Source organism: Cyanistes caeruleus, chromosome 8 (genome assembly GCF_971803275.1).
Source record: "Cyanistes caeruleus chromosome 8, bCyaCae1.hap1.1, whole genome shotgun sequence".
NCBI lineage: Eukaryota > Metazoa > Chordata > Aves > Passeriformes > Paridae > Cyanistes > Cyanistes caeruleus.
Window position 1 is genome coordinate 3,213,583 of NC_141708.1, and position 14,919 is coordinate 3,228,501.

The 14,919-nt window shown below is 47.2% G+C and overlaps 1 protein-coding gene across 2 annotated transcripts in view; it reads left to right on the forward strand.

Annotated features, from left to right (window-relative positions):
- CTBP2 (C-terminal binding protein 2) overlaps positions 1-14,919 on the forward strand; it is a 283,650-nt gene that overhangs the window by 145,320 nt on the left and 123,411 nt on the right. The window contains exon 1 of one of the 2 annotated variants that reach the window (XM_086900264.1): positions 7,907-8,099. The exons of the other annotated variant lie outside the window; for it this stretch is intronic. The gene's annotated coding sequence lies outside the window, so the exon portion shown is untranslated. Of the gene's footprint in view, positions 1-7,906; positions 8,100-14,919 lie in introns of those variants that run through there. 2 annotated transcript variants of the gene reach the window in all.

The window sequence follows — 14,919 nt, forward strand, 5'->3', positions numbered from 1 at the left end:
GGGATTGTCCTTTGCTTCAACACACAACAGCTCAGACTGCTCTGTGATTCTGTGGCTCTGAATTAACCTGGCGATGAGCAGCTTTTGGCAGGGCTGGCTGAGATTTGGCTACAGGGTTTTGTTTTCCCATAAGAAACCCTTCAGTCAAAATGCAGAATTGGAAGGGTGAGCGCAAGTAGCTTTGCTGCCCATGCAAGGGTGGAATCACTCCCAAATACCCAACTGACCTCTGGGACGATGTTCCTTCTTTAAATTCCCAGCCAGATCCAGTGCCAGTCCCACCTGGTGATGGTGCCCACCGCAGGAGCCTGTGCTGGGTGGCCCTGGGTTGTTTGGATGGCAGTGGGGGGTACAAGGCTCACCCAGCTCAGTCCTCTTTGTGCTTGTGTACCAACACTCATCACACCGGGCAGGCCACGGGCACCGCCTGATCTGCATTTCCCTCGCTCGCTCCCGAGCCGACACCACGCTCGCTACATCTCTGGTGACCACAGAGATTTAAGACACAATTGTACTATCAATGAAATGCAACTTATGCCTTCCAGGCACTGAAATCCTTGGAGGGCCTCATGCAGGGCTGCACTGCTTCAGTTTTATGCCAGTAAGTTCCTAATTAGTATAGGAGACTGCAGGCTCTGCTGAGGAGGATGCTGGCCGGGAAGCAGCTTCTCCTGCCTGCCCAGGGACTCTGCACCAGCCACTTCATCTCTGCTCCCCAGGTACCTCTCTGACTCACCAGCCTGCAGGTGCTTTGGGGCTGGGATGATCTTCCCAAGGACAGCCAGCACAAGGAGGACAAGGTTAGAGCTGCTGGCTGGGCCAGCTTTGCTCAGCCTCGCCCCAGCCCTTGTCTCTAACAGGGCTGCACTGGATGCCCCAGGGCAAACTCTGAGAAACAGAAATATCCCTTCCAGCTTCCAACAGCCAGCAGCATGAACCCAGAGACTGTGCCTAGATGGCCCTGTGCAGTAACCCCTGGTGGACCTGTATCCTACAAGATTATTCAGCCCAGTGATCTGATTTGGCTCCACAGCATTTTGGGTGCACTGTTTAATTTTGTCCCACGAGAAGAGACGCTCAGATATAAAATAGGATACATAATGGTGATTTGATATATTCTTGTGTTATAAGAATTTGCACATCCTCGTTCCCTATTCCCTCTCCCACACCCTTGAGGGTTTTACAGACATCTGTCATACCCCCTTTGGCCAGCTCTTTTGCAGACAGATCTCAGATGATGCCCCAGGCGTGACTATAATTCAAACAGTGAGTGACAGATAGAATAAGGCACCGTGAGTCGGGGCTGAGGAACACAAGCTCACATTTCACTCCAAACACCAGCAATGTCCATGCAGTGTCTGGAATGCCCAGTCCACACTTTCATTTTGAACACAAACTCTTTTCTTTCGACATTAAAATGTTAAATCTCCCAATAACTAGCTTACAGAACAATAACAACTCTGGAATTAGAGGCTGGGTGCTGTAGAGTTCCCCATTAAGATACTATAGGATGCTGGAAGCAGAGGCCATTGGAACAAGCTGGAGTTTATTGAAGGTAAAGGTTGAGAAAGTCCATGATAAGGGAGAGGGAGCAGGAAGTGTCTTTATCTAATAACTATTTGTTTAGAAACACTTGGCACATACATCAAATTAGGGCATCCAAATGCCCTTCAAACTTTAAACCAGACAGATTGATTCAAGCACCTTTCATTAAACTTTCCTGGAAAGATTAAACATCAGCCCTGTGTTCTATCAGAAGAAAATTCTGCTCATGTGGTGATGACATTAAGATATTTTATGGAAGGGGTGTGCAAATGTGCATGCACTCGGCGAGGCTTTTCTCCAGTCTTGTAATTCCTTGCTTAAGAATATAAACCGAAGAAAATGGGAATAAAAATACCCCAACGGTTCTGCATAATGATTTCACACACATGCAGGGGTAAAAAAAACCCCACAACAGGATTATGAAAATAATTTTATTGTATGTAGGCATCCTTTTGCTCATGTTTGCAAAGGGAAATGTGTTTGAGAATTTCCCACCGATTTGAATTCAGTGGCTGTAGTAGGGCAGAAGTCATATGTACGGCCTTGTTCTAATCATCGATTCAATCCAAGACTTCTCAGCATGGAACTCTTTTTCTTTCTCAACGGGAATAAATTTTCAAAGAAGGGATAACACCAACGTATGATATAAAACCTCACCCAGCCCCTAAATTTGTGTGACTTTGTGGAAATCAGTCAAAATCTATATTTAATTTGGTGTGAGGAAAGTACGATGCCGAGCCCAGATTACAACACAACTGCTACTATTACGATCAATGCACTGTTGAACTAAATTGTTTTATATATTGTATTAGGGGATCCCAGGTGTTTTGCTGGTCTTACAGCCCACTTGTTGCTGCAGTCAAAGCTAGGAAAGGATTAATAAATTCTGATATTATGTGTGGGTACCCCATTCCCTGCCAACCCACGCTTGTCTCCCCACCATAACCACATCCCTGTGTTTAAAAGCGAATCACGAACTCCACCGGAGCCGTTTCTCCCGCAGATCCTGCAGAATGCAGCGTCATGGTTCTGTCACCTCTGCTGCACAGGGCACGGGCACAGTAATACATTAACACGAGGTCATAGCCTGACAAATGCTCCTCAGGCACAAACCCAGCCCTGCTCCTGCCCCGGCTGCTCCCTCCTCCGCCGCAGCTCTCCTGGCGCGAACACGTGTCCCACGAGGCTGAAGGCACAACCAGCCCGGGCAACAGATCCAGCTGAAAATAAGCTGCTTTTTTTGGTTTTTTTGCTTTTTTTTTTTTCACTCCCCCTCTCTTTCCCAGGATTAGTGTTCAGCTGGATCCATTCCCTGATCCACTTCACCTTGCAGCTGCACAAATGCTGGTGCTGGCAGCAAGAGGAGGCAGGGATCGCGTGGCCGAGGCCCAGAGGAGCCAACTGCTCCTGGAGGCTCTTGCAGCAGCAGCTGAGCACAAATGGTTATTATTTTTTTTAGTGGGCTTGGTTTTCTTTCAAAATTGGGGAGAGCTGAGAGAGTTTCTGCCCAGGCTGCAAATAACCCACACTTTCCAAAGCAGGAGCTCAAAGTCCAGCATGAACCCGCAGCAGGACATCGCCAGCGATGTGCAAGTCCTGCTCCCGGAGGCAGAGGGCAGGAAGGGCAGGAGCGAGGAAGATTTGGGGTCTCAGGACACTTATGGAGCACAGTGACCACCCAGAGCTGTGTGGGAGCAGAGCTGGGGGACCCAGCACCTCAAACACCAAGGCAATGTACAAATACAAATGAGGGTCATCTTCCCTAAGGAATCCACTTGAGCTACTCCCATGGAATATTGAGAACTGTTATTCCTGGAAACTTCCACATTGAAACCTGCCTTGGTGGTTTCTTTTTCATGATGAGAAGCAAGATTCACTGTGCTTTTAAACCAGAAAGAAAAAAAAAAAAGATAAATGCATCTGCCTCTCTTTCCCTGGGCTCCCACCAAGAGCTTGTGGCTTGAATGAGTCCTTTTCACTTGTTTTAAGTTACTGTTACAGGATGGAACTCAAAAGCTGGGTTGAAAACATTTTAAATGTGTAAAAAATAGTCTTAAAGTAATTAAATTCTAAAAACTGATCCTAAAATGGAGGGGGAAGCTGCTGATTTAATATCATACACTGCCTTTAAGAGCAATTTTTCTCTACCGGTGCAGTCCCTCACACTGGATGACACCCTTACAGTAAATAATAGAAAAAGTGATGTGAACCATCCTCCTAATGAATTTGCTTCCACAAGACTGATACCAAATGTTGGAATTTTGGCTCCCCACTAGAAGTAATTGTTCTTGATGGTGCTTATACACTTGTATCTGTCTGGTGTGAGATCAAAACTATGAGAAAAACAACCCATCTTCTGAATTCCCAGGTCCAGAACAGCTTACCAAATATGTTTTGGAACAAGTCCATCCCTGGTTTGCATCAATCAGAGTGAAATGAAGAATGTGCGTCTTTTAATGCATTTTCAAGTTAAAATATGGTGCTAATATTAAAAGTGGAGTACATAGGAAAATAAACCAGTTCATTTCTCCATTTCTCCAAACTTATACTCACAAAAGCCTTTAAGGAAAATACCTTACTGTATTAATATTCCTGCTTACTGCAGTTGTGTTACAGGCAGATGAACCAAACTCTTGACTTACATTTCTAGAAAAAAAGTGTTTCCTGCCACCCATTTGTAAAAAAACCATGAACACCTTCTCAATTATTGCAATGATTATCCATTATAACCTAGCCAGCATAGCTTCTCCAAACCAGTTACATTTTAAAAACTGGTAAAAAATAAATGGGGTATTGACATTGGTGCTGGATACTGGGCACTCTTCACATCCAAATCTCATTTCTAACGATCAAACGCGGCTCGGAAGGATCGAGGCAAGATTTGTGTCTGCCTGTTCCTGCCTAGCACCGAGTAACTAAGTTGCACAAACACTTGGAGCAGTAAAATAACTGGTCTATTCTAGTCAACAGATACTTGCTCTAAATCTGCAGGGAGAGATGAAATTTATGCACTGAGAGTCATCCAGCTGAAGTCACCGTGACTCCTCGCGCTACATAAAAGAGACACAAGAGCATCGTCTTTGCGGGATCAAGGCCCATATTTGCATCTGCAAATCAACCCTTTTATGAAAAGCAGGCTGTACATTTTATTTATTATTATTTGTTTTTAGTTCCTCGAGCCCTACCAGTGCAGCAGGAGGTGCTGCTCCCAGGCTGACATGTCGGTGAAATGTAGAGGCAAAGTGTGATTGTGCTCCCGGTTGGCAGAACCTCGCGTGATGGGCGCTCAGCTGCTCGGAGCCAGCATGTGGGTCAGGAAACAATATCCCAACCTCACCGTTCCCCTGAATCCCCTGCTCAGGGAAAACAAGTTATTCACAAGAGAAGCACGTCATCCCTTACTAAAAATAATTACAAATTCATCAAATAGAACCAGGACAGACACAGGGGCTGCAGACTTTCTGTTATGTTTTAGCAATAAAGCTGCAACACTGGGCGAGCAGCATTGTTCCAGCAAGGGAGGTGAGCCCTGGCTGGCAGGAAAAAGGGGTAACATGTAAATCCTGCACCCCAAACATCCAGTTCTCATACTGGAGGGAATCGTAGGAAGTGCATTTTTAAAAGTTCATTGATTTCACAAAAAATGATGCTGGAAGAGCTTGGTCCCTTGTTGTTACCCCGAACTTTTCAGTACAGCTACTGATAAATTAAAATAAATAGACTAGAGGAACAGCTTGGATTTGCTTTTCAGGCATCCCTCAATAGCTACATTTTCAGGACTGTTCTCCTAGCAGGGATTATTAGCACAGCCACCCCCAGTTAGTCCATAAGCTTGGGTGCCTCAGAGATGTGTGGAATCTTCCTTTTCAGTAATAGCCTACTGCCTGAAACATCTGCCCAGAAGTTGGGTAAAATCTAGAAACAACCTGCAAGAGAGAGGCCAGAAGAGAGGTCTGGTTTGTGCCTGCACACAGCAGAACAATTCTCCTCTTGGGCTGTTAATTCTTTCACTTATCCCAAAACTGCTGCTCCCAAGCTCTGGGAAGCCAAAACACCCCACTCTGAGCACACACGAAATTTTACACAAACCAGTGAGGTGCTGGAGGAGCTGAAGCTCCTTCAAGGTTGGACAGCAGCTGAATGGAAGTTTTAAAACTGCAATTTGAAGTTAAACCCCCGTTGTTCCAGGCCTCCCACTGAACCCACTGTGTATCTTCTTTCCAAGCATCTCATTACAAAGGCTATTTCACACTTGATGAATGTTCGATCGCAATCCAAATAGTTTGAAGAAAAATCCACATGCCTGAGGATTGCCCCCTGCTAAACTCGAAGATGTGTAGCTTAAGAGCTTTCTCCTTTACAACCTGTAACCTAATTGCTCTGGTAATGAAATAATTATTTGTGTCTTTGGCCTCAACTTATGTCACTGCCTTTGTTTGCATCATGAACTCAAGGTTATTTATTAGAAGCAATTGCTGTGTTCCTGCCCGGCGCCCCCATACATTGTGTATGGAATGTTTAACAAAGCAAATTGGGTAAAGAAAAGAGAGAACGAGTTTGTGGTGTAAAAAACTCTCCACTGCAATGCCAGGAGCAAGGCCTTGGTCAGTGCAAATCTCTCCATCCACTGTAGCCCAAGTCCCAAGTGCAAAGCAGCTGCCCACAATATTTTGAGGTAGCAAGGAAATCCAAGAAGTCCCAGTAATACAGAAATTGTTATTTGCATGTTGAGGTTTCCTCCAAGCAGGCAGAGTTTTCCCTTTGGAGGGACTTTTGCCAAAGGGGAAAGTGCAGAATTAGATGCATCTTCCAGCTGAAAGCTGCTGAATTTTGTTACATCTATGTGGAGATGCCTGGCTGTAGCCACGTCGTGCAGAGCCTGGGCACCACGGGGTGGCCACAGCTGTGGCCATCTCTGCCCTGACACCACGGGGAAGGAATCCTGGGGAGCTGCGGCCACGGGAGGCTCCAGCTTCTGCGGGACAGCGGCAGCAGCCCCGGCAGCAGGTGCTGGGAGGACAAATGATGGACGTGGTGCAAACATCCACCGAGGACATACAACGTGCTCGTAAGAACCGAGGTCTTTAGGCCCTTAAGCGTGTAATTCCACCCACAAAAACTGAAGCTCGCTTATTTATTGTGATGGACAATTGAGCTGGTTCAAGGGTTTTATTTGAGTAGAAAAAGAACGTACTGTTTCCCAGGCTGATTGAGAAGCACGGGATATATATAATGCAGGAGGCTCGATGATTATACAACAAAAAGATGGGATCACCACCTGCCCACATTCTTGTGATAAGCAGATGAAGAACGTCTGTCAAAACATTAATTCCCAAATCTAGGGGGGTAATACGGAATACAAATACAAATAGATGCGCGCCGAGCGCGCTGCCGTTATCTCGCAGGCAGCCGAACGCCCCGCCGCGATTACCCCGGCGCGATCGCCCCGCGCTCACAGCGGAGCGGCCGCTCGGAGGGGCCGGACCCGGCAGCCCCTCGGCCTCGGGGATGCCACCGCTGCGGGCCGCGCATCCCCGCCGGCCTGTGCTCCCCGCACGGGCCGCGCTGCGGGGCCGGAGGGTGGGATGCGAGCGCGGCCGAGCCGGGGTCCCCCCGGGGCCGGTGGCGGTGCCGGGGCTGCAGCGGAGCCGGGCCGGGCGCGCTGAGCGCGGGGGCCGAACAAAGGCGGCGGCGGCGGCCGGCCCTGCCCGCCCCTCCGGCCCGCGCAACAGGCGCCGCTCCCCGCGGAGCCCCTCCGGCGGCCGGAGCCCCGCCGAGCCCCTGCCCTGCCCCGCACCGTCCCGCTGCCGCTCCCCGGCGCCTCCCGCCGCTCCCCCGCCCCTTCCTCGCTGCGTCTGTTTGTACTTTAGCTGATCCACTAATCCCCCGAGAGAGCCTATTTGTAGTGAAGAGTATCTATAGGGGGCGAGGCTGGTCCATGTGGGTTTGTGTCATTGGTTTGCAAGGAGAGACCCCGCCTATTGCCAAAAAAAAAAAAAAAAAAAAAAAAAAGAAAAAAAAAGGAAAAAAAAAAAAGAGAGAGAAAAAGAAGAAGGGGAAAAAAAAAAAAAAAAAAGCGAGGCAGTGAGAGTCTCTACCTCTCCTCGCTCGCCGCTCACCCAGCGTGGCGAGGGGGAGCGGCCGCTCCGCCCAACACCGCCCGGGCACTTTCTGGCTTTAAAAAAAAACCCAAATAAAAAATAATAATAATAAAAAAAACCTAAACAAAAAAGGGAAAAAAAAAAAGCAGGAAAAAAAGAAAGGCGGGGGGGGGGGGAGAGCGGCCCTCCCCCCCAAGTTGCAATTAGCATCTTCTCCGCTGCTGCTGCGGGGCTCCGGTGCCCCCGTCCGCTCCCGGCGCGGCGGCGGGCGGAGCAGGAGAGCGGGGAAAGGGGGGGTGGGGGGGAAGGATTAAGTTTTTTTTTTTTTTTTTGTGCGGTGTGCGAGCGGGTGGCGTTTTTAAGGTGGATCTCCGGCAAGCAGAGCCCGGCGGTGGATGCGGGAAGGGATGCGGCGGTGAAGAGCGGCGCGGGGCTGGCGGCGGCCGGGAGCAGGTAAGGGAGCGGCGGCGGCTGCGCTTCCCGGCGAGAAGGACAAGGGAAAAGCGAGGACATCTTTGCTTTAGTCAACCTCACCGGCGAGGGGGGACAGAGGAGGCAAAAAAAAAAAAACAAACCCGAGGAGGGGAGGGTAGGTGGAAATGCGATGGTGGTGGGAGGCGGCCGCGCAAGTTGCGCGGGTGGGCGCGGAGCGGCGGGGTGAAGTGGGAAATCTTTTGTTGTGCCGGGCCCCGCATTGTTTACTTAGTGCCGAGAGCCGCCGACAACATCTGCCGGGGGATTAACGGGGCGGCGGCGGCAGGAAAGTTTGGGCAAGGGGGGAACCCCGCGGTGCGGCGCGGCCGATGCTCGGGGGACGCGGAGCAGCCGCCGCCTTGCGCTGCGTTCCCAATTGATTTTTTTTTTTTTTTTTTGGGGGGGGGGGGAGGATTTAGTATATTTAGTTATTGGTTTTTTTGGGTTTTTTTTTTTTTCCTCTTAATTTTAGGTAGATTACGGGGGGGAATGGTTTAGTATTTTTATTTTTTTTTAAATTTAATTTTTTTTAAAAATATATATTTTATTACCGCTCAATAACCGCGCTCGCCCCTCGGTCACTTAGCAACTCTCCACGCTTGTACCCGCGGAGGTGCGCGGTGTCCGCGGGGCCGCGCCTCGCTCCTTCCCTCCCACCTTGTACCCCTCCGCCAGAGCTCAGAATAATTTCCCCACTATTTATTTAATACATATATTTCCCCCCCCCCCCCCCTCGATTTGGACATTTTAAACCCTTCCCTGGTGTCACTAGAATGGAAAATCAGAGGGGGCGCGTGGATTTAGGCGCTGAGATTGTTCTTTTCACACCCCTCTGCCCGACGATAAAAAAAAATAACATTTCCCCCCCCCAAACTTAGAGGACTTGCTGAGGGGGAAAGAATAGCCTTTTGTCCTGCCGAGGGACGTGCCCCCAAGGTAAATCCTGGCTGGAGCTTAGCGCCTGGTACTTTGCCGGGTCCCAGGGCTCTGGCTGTGCTGGGGAGGAGGAAAGTGGGAGATGGAGATCTCAAAGTAGTAGAAGTAATTCCTTCTTTCAGCTACACTTCTCCGCTGCCTTTGAATTGCCTGCAATGAATGTACGTAGCTCTAATTGAAGTACTTTAATCATTCACACTTGATTAAGTATACCGTGACCAGAGGAGAGGAATACACACGGCTCCCTAGAACGGGAGGGATGGGATGACATTTTAATCCTGTGTTTTAAAAAAACATCAGCGGAGCAGGAAAAAAGGCGATCGGCGGTGATGGTTCGGTGTAACGGTCCCTTGTCTCCACACAGATGGTGCCTTTCCTTCGGGATGAAATCGCGGGCATTGCGGAGATTTGGGGAGAGGGGAGCAGGAATAGGCACGTACTTTTAGGTTTGTTTAAGCAGAGTGAGGAAAATCATGATAGACGAGATGCCTGGTGACAAAATGCTTTTGTTCCTGTTTCCATCAGTGCGTAAGGGCGCCGACCTGCTTTAGCATTCTTTAAAGGTCTCTCTTTACCAAGGAAAATTGAAGATGGTCTCATTATAGGAGAGTGTGTTTGGAATACTATGAGGTATTTATGAATTCCGAGGTGATTGTTGGATCGCAGACATTTCAATTACGCATCTTCTAGTAAAAAAAAAAAATAAAAATAAAATTGCAGCGATGTGTTCTGTAATCTGTTACTTCCATAAAGCTGATTTGTGCTCGAGCTCCGGAGCTGGCTGACGGAATGGGTCCGTCCACGGGGCTCGAATCTTAAACAAGGATTTCTGTTCTTTGCCTCGCAAAACTTTCTGCTGCAGGGGCAGCCCAAAGTTCCCATAAAAGCAATTGTTTGGGAAACGTCAGCTATCGTCAGTATTTTTCTGGAAAATCTGGCGTTGTGAATACAGGGTGGTATTTTTAGAAAGGAGCTTTATATTTTTGGAGGCGTTTGTGAAACCCACCTGTTAGCCATTAGGGGGGACAGAGGTTGGCTTTCATCGTTTGCAAACCCGGGCGCATCGGGGGGTTGGGGGCTGTTCCTCACTTGATCCGAGCTCTTTCCAGTCATGGGCAATCAAAATATCTTTCCCTTTAAAAGTTATAACCAAGTGTTTCTAACGCTGAACAGAAAATAAGGTAGTTCAGTCAGAGTGGTGGCACTCTCCTGCGTTTAGGAACATAGATTGCAGGAGCATTTGACTTTTCCTTTCTCTCCCGGAATTTTAGAGATGCTTCTCTTGTCCAGGGTTTTATGGTCAGTTTTATAGTGTACAAATCACAGATGATGTTTTCTTGCTGTCAGCTTTCCCTGTTTTTAAGGTAGTTTTGCAGCCCATGTGGATCCAGGGGCTTGGCTGGCAGGGTGGCTCCAGAGCTCAATGCTCTGTGGAGCTGCCACCCCACAGCCCCCTTTGCTGACAGCTCCCTCTCACCCCCCACCCCTCCGAGGGCAAAGCTGTGCCCTTTTTCCCCTCCTGCTTTTCCTAGATGGAAAACATTCAAAGGAATTTCCCCACAGCAAGAAGTGTAGCACAAACTGTCATCTTTAAGGCTGGCTTTTCAGTACACAGATTTGTCACTGGGATCTGGTGATAATATTCCTTGCACCAGGAAAAACATCAGCCTCAAAGTATGAGGTCCCAGGCACGAGCTGGAAGTAACATACTGAATCCTTTGGCCAGGAAAGTTGATTTATCCATCAGGCTGGCTGCAGTTCAAATAAAACTTCTTCAGTTCAGCTGACTCTGGCAAGAATGAAATATACTAATGAAAAAAACCCTGAATCTGGGTTTGCCCAACCATTTGGAGAAGGTAGGTTGATTTTCCCTGTGTGTTTTGGGCTGTTTACTAGTGTGGGAATTGAAAGAGACTTCATGTTTAAAGCAGAAGAAACGGAAAAGCAGCACGGAACATAGCACTGGCAATTTGCAAGTGTTTTGTTAGGATCTGGTGGATGATGCTGTCTCATAAAACCTGATGGGTGTCACATTTACTCCTCACATCAGATCTAGTGAGTATTTCTGTCTTTGCTTTGTATTTTGGTTGTAGGAAGTTAAAGGAGTGGAGCTTCTGGTGAGCAGCTCTTCAGTTTGGGTTGGTGACTTACACCTGTCCTAGAAATCAGGTTTTTTTCATATCCCCCTGTCCAGTTGTGAAGGATATTTAGATTATAGACTCTGAAAAGAGAAATTGTCAGGGCTCACAGGTGAATTAAAGACTGTATCTGGGGGGTGCAAGGTGATTTTTGGGGTCCCCTCTTGCAGGGAGCACTGAAACTTTGGAGGGGAGGTTTTTGTAAGTCACTACTGGATTTGCTCTGGTTCCTGGGATAACACAGTTGTTTTAGGCAGGAATTAGTATTTTCTCCATTGCTGTTTGTGGTGCTGGAAGATGTAACTTCAAATGCAGTTTTTCACACCAGGTATGAGGATGTAATTCTAGAATGGAGTTTGTCATGGTCAGATATGCCTGGGCCACCTATCATGCATATGCCATGTTCCCATAGTTTGGGTTTTTTCATCCTCTTCCTTTGCCAAAGGAAAGAAGACAGGATTTAGGTGAAAGGCTGAAAATTGTCATGACCATCCTCTGCAGCAGCGAGGTCTTGGAAACCAAATCTTCTCATTATACCACCCACATGTTTTCTCCTTCTGCTCTGCCCCACCGTGGTGAGGAGATTGGGATTCTGGCATTTTACCAGGGAGTCACCACATCACATTCTGTGTGAAGTCAGCAGGAGTTTTGGTGACAGAGCACAGAAGAACCAGTGTCACTTGTTTAGTTCTACAATGGTGCTTTATAAGTGTGCACTCCCCTTTCTTGCACCATGAGCCCCTGTGATTTTTTTTAAGAACCAGGAATAAACATCTGGAGCTTTTTTGGTTTTGTTTCTCCTCTCTGAGGTGATAATGCAGGTGGAGCATAAGAGTTTGCTTCTTGTTGGACTTGATCTGGTGAGAGGGAACCATGATAGTGCTATGTCGGAAGATCATGGGGCCCCTTCCCTGAGGTGCTGCTGCCTGGTAAGATTGCCAATTTTGGGAGTTTTTATGGGATTTTCTGCCCATCCTGAAATCCCAGCCAGGAGCAGAGCATGCTCTGGTGGATCCTGGGTGCTCATCCCTGCTCTGTGGTTTTGCCAGGGGAGGACAGTCCCTGGAATCCCTTTTAGGGTCCCTGTGCTCCCCCGCTGGCAGGAGCTGCGTGTCCAAGGTTATTTTGGGTAATTCAGCCTTGTTTTTCAAATACATGGTCTTCCAGGATGGATCAAGGTAGGCATCTTAATAGGCATCCATAAAGTCCCATCTGTTCTGAGACTTTATTTAAGATTCAAATAAAACCCGAGTTACTTGAATGCATCAGTTTTAGATTTTAATTGTTAATGATTTGCTCCTCCAGCCTTATCTGGCAGTGATTTCATGTATCCTTCAAGCCAGTAAAAAACAATGGTCCTGCTGAATATAACTGCCCTGCTTCTTCTTGGGCTCCTCTCCAGCCCTCCCAATGGAAATAGGTTTTACATTTATATTAAATAAACCTGCTTGGTTGTTGAATTTTGGGCTCTGCTTCACCCAGGTCTTCTCCCTAATCCGCACCAGCAGTTGGAGCAGTATGGAATTAGGAAGGATCTTTGCTCCTACGGTGGCCAGATCGAGGTTGACCAAATCCCACCACATTTTGGGCCCAGGTGTAGAGTACAGGGTCCCTTGGCTGTGAGTTTTTTGAGGAGGTGCTGTAGGAACCTCATGGAGCTGATTGCCACAGGAGTTCTGCTGCGGTTGCTCCTGTGTACATTCACTTGTGCAATGTTGACAGACACTCAGCCACTGTTTCTGTGCAACAACACACACCAATTATTACAGAAATAGACCCCTGAAGCACCGCTAGGAGGGAGAACGTGGGGATTACAGACACAATATTTACAAGGAGCCAAGTCTTTAATGAGACCAGGAATAATGCAGATGGATTCTCTGTTGCTAAATATAACAAATATGTAATGGATGCTGTCCATCTTCTTTTTTTCCTTTTTTTTTTTTTTTTTTAGTGATCCATTCACATTTGAAAATGAGGTGATTGTGTGCTGAAGGGGTTGGCACAAAATTGTGGGATATTCCAAAATTAGCCTGGCTTTTCATTATTACTGTAATAACTATAATGTGTGGCTCTGCAAGACATGAGTGACCCTGGCTGGGAGCATGGATGAGCCCCTTTGAAATGCTGATGGCCTTTGGGATAGTAACAGGTGTACAAGGAGTGCAGGATCAGCCCCAAAAGAGGCAGAGATGGAAATCTGTAAATCCACTAGTTTCCATGCAGCTGGCACAGAGCTGGAGCTGGCAACATCATTGTTGGGGTAGAAAATGAGCAAATCCAGCCCTGAATGCCAAGGCTGGTTCCTGTGCAGGCAGTGGATGTCACACCCTGGGGTGTGATGAGCTCTGCAGGAGTGTGGGGAATGTCCTTTGTTGGTGTTGGCTGGAGGGAAAACCCTGCAAATAAATTCCCTTTTAAAAAACAGGTGAGGCCAAATATAAGAGATGCTGGTGGTATCCGTAGAGTTGTCATACAGTGTCGAGTTTTTTGTCATTTTTATGTTGAAAACCAGGTTTTCCATGAGAAGGGATGTTGGAAGGAGCCAGTAAATTAAGCAAAGTAATTATGCTAAATAGTAGATGTTACATTTAAAAGTTGGGAGCCTTGAGCTTTGCTGTGATTAGTTGTGGATGAAATTAATTTCAGTTCAATTCAATATGTGGAAAAACCTCTTTTTCATTAGTTTTCATGTTCTCATAGTTCTCAGAAATTTCATGATCCTGCAGCACAAGCTCATGTAGATTTTATATTTGCCACTTGTTTGAGCTCTTTCCTTTTTTCATACAGAAATGGTACAGAAAACCATCAAACATGGAATTAGGGTGTCCCAAAACTTAACACTGGAACACCTGTGCTAACTTCAGCTTTGCCCTTTGCTGGGATGAGCTCTCGTTCCTGTCTAGCCACAGGCAGTGAGGATGATTTTTGTTGTGATTGTTTCTGGAAAAAACTCCTTTGAATGATGTGTCAGGAGGGAGAATCTGGCCAGGTGTCTCTGCTTGTCTGTTCCGCCTTCACTCATTCCTGTCCCAGCTGGGGCTCTGGGTTTTTTAAGGTTCTGGCTCCAAATTGGGGTGCTCCAGCTCAGTCCAGGTCTGCACATCCAAGTGCCTGACAGGAGAATCAATAGCAGAGAACAGAAATCAGAGCTTGAGGGAAAGGGATGCAGAGAGAAACTGTGGCTGGTAGTGATGAGAACAACAAACAGTTCTGGGAGATATTAGAAATAAAACTGGGTTACCACATGAGGTTAATAGAAAAATCATAAATATTACACCTTTTGATGGGGAAAAGTAATGATTTCTTTAGTCTCTGTTAATGTTGTGGGAGAAGTGAATGTTGAGCAGTCAGTGCTGTAGTCAGAGCTTTGTGCTTCAGCCCTGGTGTCTCTCTGAAGAGGTTTACAGAGTTAGCTGAACCAGTAATGTGTATTTTTTACTTAGTCTTGAATTAACTGAAGAGTTCCTGTGAACTGTGGCAATGCTTACCTTGTGTTATTCTAGAAAAGCAGTAACTGGGCCAGGCTGAGCACCACAGACCTGTCAGCCCCACGTGAGTCCTGGGCAAGCATTCCAAGGATTTATTTGCTGATGAAAGGCAGGATGGTGATGCCTCAGTTCCCATTGGCATGGTTTTAGGGGCAGCACATCCTTGAGAACCAACTTTTCTTTTTTCACTTAAAGAGCTTGTGAATGGGATTGATAAAAGTGACTGAGGGGGGTTTA